Below are 5,000 nucleotides of genomic sequence, written 5' to 3'. Positions count from 1 at the left end.
AGTGTACATCCTTACAATGATATTAGTAGCCTTAAATTTTTAATATTCTGGTAATAATGTTTGCAAAGAAGTCACAGTGGTACTAGAACTTGTGGAAGTCTATATATTACATGTACAAGAACTTAATTGCTCTTAAGTACATATTTTTGGATATCATTTGAACACAACATTAAACTCAGGTCATCAAAGAACATTACACCTCAGAAAAGCCTTTAGACCCAAACTTAAGTGCAACATCCATTTTTGCAGAAAAGTCAGCATAGCTTTTATACTGCACAGGAATAGTTAATTGCCGAAAGTATGTACTGGAAATAAGAAGATGCCTGCATTGTCAGCAAAGTGTAATGTTAGCCCCTCATGAGCTGCTGGCATTTTTGGTGAAGAGGTCCAGAAAGAAAGCAAATCTTGAATAATGGCTCCTCTATGTTCTGAAACAAATAACAGAATATACTGTAACATTTAGTACAACCATCATTACATTATACACAGTCCGCTGTACATAACCACTGACCTCTGAATGTTGTGTGTGTACGGCACTGCCTTACGACAGCTCTTATTACAGTGGGAGAAAAATTTGGTAATCAACTTACAAAACTTATTGATGCACAAATTTTCAACAGCTAGTGTAATATTGTTGGTTCATGCAACATGTTATCAGGGTTCTGTTGTGTTATGTAATTATCCGTTAACAGATAAGATCAGAAAAATATGTAGCTTGTCTACCCTTGTCCTCCATCAGTGTTGCATGATTATACATGTGTATATACCAAGATTCTTCGAAGGACCATTCAACTAAATAAACATGGGATTGTTCCTAAGTAACCTTTCGAAACCTATCCAGTCCTTTACTGTTGAACTGTGAACACGTGAAATACTTCAGGTATGTTGGTTCTGCTGTGATCAATAACAATAAAACTTGGGACACCAGAGAAAAAGTTAAAAACCACAAGCTAATTACCATCACTGTTCAGAGTAAGTTCTCTCATGCCTGATTTAATTCTTCCTTGTAACACAGTAACATTCTTCAACTATATAAAGGTGTTCATGGTTAAAGTTTGACAGTAATGCAATAGACCAGTATGATTTAACTATACTTGCTGAAAGCCATTTTTAATTTTAGTTTCAGACTAAAGAATGATTTTCAAGGTTTTCCATTGAGAGACCCTTTAGCTTTCCAGATGCAGTGTATGATTGGAGAACAAACTAATAGATGAATGATACAAAAGAAGCAATGCGCCTAGCCCTGATAACAAAAGAAGCCACAAGTCATAGGGACCAATGAAATATGACAGTCTGAAATAGCTACAAGATTACTTTTTCCATAGGACGACAAATAAATGTTTGGACAAGTGCAGTTGTGTGAAATGTGCAAAATAATTTCTTCACTTATTAATTTTTTTATTAACTATTACCAGTCTATATACAGGACGGTACTAACGTTTGGGATCTCTTCTTCCTAGTTCATCTATGTATTGAAGTAATAAACACTTTGCTTGTTGCTCTGAGATGTCTAATTCTCCTTCGTTGATTCTTGCCTTTACAGTTTCAGCATCCACAGTTTTCTCTGCTGTTCTGGGGAAAAGTAGAGAAGTAATTAATCAACCCGATACTTTCTAAGCCCTTTGCCAGGTCATCAAGCTCTCCTCTCCTCTTTTCAATGACATTGTACAAGATGAGTGCATCTGAGACAAGACGTACATTCTCTGCAGTCGGTGGAGGCAAAGTTGCTTCTGTTAATTATTCTGACATGTCATTCTTCAGTTGGTCTGGTACAGCATCACCTCTCTTAAGTTCAAGAAACTTAAACGGAGCAATAGCATTTTCAATCAGTTTCAATCAATGAAATGTAAAATTATTGGAGGTAGCATTGTCACAGTACTTTCCAGGGGCCCTTAAGATTACAGATACAAAAACAAAAGGCCTTGTATCAATTATTATTTAAAAGGGCTACAGGTCAATAGCCCATGAGGCTAATAGTCCTCCAGTAGCGTAGCCAATCAAAATGCAGGATTTGCATTAGTCCACTAGTTGGGTGATACAAATAACTTTTCACTATTAAAATGACCAAATTTAGGGTGACGTTTACATCAAGGATCATGGACATTTTAAAACATCTGGGAAAAAATGTCACGTTAAAGCTGTATTTTAAAAACTTAATTAAAACTTAGCCCTAAATTATCTATTGATGACAAGGTATTCAAGCTGGGGAACCAGACGTAAGTTTACTGTATACAGTAAACTGTTGCCGGCACAGTTAAGGTAAAACAATGGCATTTACTCCTATAGTGATTATCAAATACTTGTTCTACCTGAACGTTCAAAGCATAAAATCTTTTTCTGCAATTATATGCTTCTTTGTTTTCTGATGGACATCACATATGAATCACGGTTCCATCAATGGCACCAATGACGCCTGGAAATGTGTCACCAAAATCTGCCTTGACTTCATTTATCTCTTTCCCTAGCAAGATGTAAAAATTACAAATAAACATTTTCATTTTTACTAGAGTGAATGTAGCTTAAATTCAACTCGCTAAACTCAGTAAATAGCTGTATATACATATATATGCATGTGTAAAATCTCAGAACACTCAAGTGAGCAAGCTAGCACTCTCTAATCGAGAGTAACATAAATGTATTCACTTGTCAAAAGTCTTTCCTTAAGTGCAACGAAATTTCCGTTTCAGGTATCGTTCCAAGAAATATGTGATATAACGTGGTAAAAGGTTATATACTTTACTCACCATTTGGCCATCTTATATACTGGTTTTTAAGGCCACAAACCGTTTTCGTTAATCGAGAAACAGTTCAAGAAACACTGCTGTATGTGATGTCAATTCGGTCGGCGATTTCTCGCGTGCCCTCTTACAATGTAGGTCGCCAATGCCCATAGGAAGACCAATACTTGCTTCTCTGGTGGGATTGATGGCCTTCCAAAAGGATTGCCAGTGTGTATCACTTCCCTTGTCAATAACTCTATGGTGGTCCAAGTCATCCTAAAATGCACCGCAAACTCATGTGCAAAATAATTACGTACTGTCGACTCAAAATAATTCTGAATACGCGTCAAGTTTCTGTGAACGAAGCAGCAGGACACCCCCGTCCATTTTGTTTTGTTGTGCCTTGCCAGCGATTAAGTTTATGACTCAAAACCAGGCTTTATTCCTGGGAGGGAAAAGGCCTTTCCATTTGAACTTGAAATTTTGGCTAAATGGAAAGCGCCCCAGAAAGACCAAAGAAAGGACTTCATGTGATGAAAAAAACTCCAATTGAAAGGCACACCATTGCTGAGAAGCGAAGAAAGATTAGAACGAAAGAGATGCGTGATTTAGCAGCTACGAGAAAAAAAAACAAACATGAAACCGAAGTGCAACTTGAAAGATCAAGGAGAAAGTATTCGTGTTTCAAGGAGCATTTGAAATCTTGATCTAAAGCGACTCCTGGACGGTAATTTACCTCCTTTCAAACTTGTTAACTTTGATTTTTTTTCCATTGCAAAACGAGCAGAATGTTATTAGGGTAGTCAAGCAAAACCCTAACGCTCTCATGAAAAACCTGAAAACTTTTAGAGGACGTATATGAACAAAACATGCTGGTATGCCGCTAATGTCAATTTCACGACTTAACCGCCACTGTTTCATTGGTCTACAGCGACAGCTGATCAGCAGATCTTGAACATTATGAAACCCTGTTTCCTTACATAGTTTCCAAGATAATACCACACCAATTTCATTCATGACTATGAATAAACTGTCATACAACTGTATCCACTTGCCATCACACCAAAATCCAATATTGCAGGATACTTTAAAGGTATGGTCAGCACTCAACGACAATGCACTCATCTGACAAATCCTTTGCTGGTATAAGTGTTCTTTTTCAAAGTATCTGTGTATATAACAAGCAGTTGCAACTTTTTGTCCAACCTTACTGCCTTTGGACGAGAAACTTGGGAAGCTTTCTGACCTTTCTGCCTTTTCGTTTAAGAAACACATTTTCCTAAGTCCATACTACACAACTCTCTAGTCACTCCACTTTTGTGAAATAACGTAAAGGGCGGTGGAAAATTTTCTTTTATTTGACAGAGAATACCTGGATCATGGCTGAAGATTTGATGCTTGTTTCTGCACAAATAAATGCTGCATACAAGGAGTCGAGGCTGGTCATAGTCGTTACTACCATCTTTCCAGCGGATGGGATGGAGGGTTTCTTGAATATTTTTATCATTGCAAGATGGACAGGGAAGGATCTTATCCGGGAAATGTGACAATGGATCCCAAACCAATACATCCGGTACTAAAAAAGCCCACAGGAATTACCAACTGTAGTTCGGACGCGAGCTCCATGTGGTACCGCACACACGGGCCCATTACACAAGATAGAGGCTTTTTTGTCGCAATTTTCGATCACAAGTCGAGTAAACGCTTTCGTCTCCTCATCTAACTTCATGGAAAGACAACTTGTCACCATTAATAAAAGCAGTAGTAAACCAGGAAAAAAGATCACGTTTCAAACATCAACAGTGACCGCGATTGCTACGTGGAGGGGGAATGGATCTCAATTTACTAGTAGCCTCTTCTCCACGTCCTTCTCAGCTTCACATCCATCGCCCACTGATAGACTGACTCATTGATCCATGGATCAATCCACCACTGATCCATATGGATGAAAAGCTCAATCGATCTATTGATCTACTGATTACTGATCCATTGATCCATCGACCCATTGATCTACAGCTCAGCTTCCCCTATTACTGGCGTCACATTATCGAACCCACTAACAGCTGAATGTTGAATTTGTGACGTCAATTGTGGGTTTTTACACCAAGGTAAAGCCGACACAGATACGGATGATGACTTCAGTGATGATGATTTCACTGATGCAGACTAAACGTTGCATGCAATGCTTTATAGGTTGCTGCTTTCATTTTCTTTATTTTTTTCACATGAATATTCCTTCTTGATATAATCTTTGTAAAAACAGCTAGCTGCCACTATAGC

The sequence above is a fragment of the Montipora foliosa genome, chromosome 3, assembly GCF_036669935.1.
Source record: "Montipora foliosa isolate CH-2021 chromosome 3, ASM3666993v2, whole genome shotgun sequence".
In the NCBI taxonomy this organism is placed as follows: Eukaryota; Metazoa; Cnidaria; class Anthozoa; order Scleractinia; family Acroporidae; genus Montipora; species Montipora foliosa.
The sequence above is the reverse complement of the archived record's forward strand: the minus strand, read 5'-3'. Positions refer to the sequence as shown.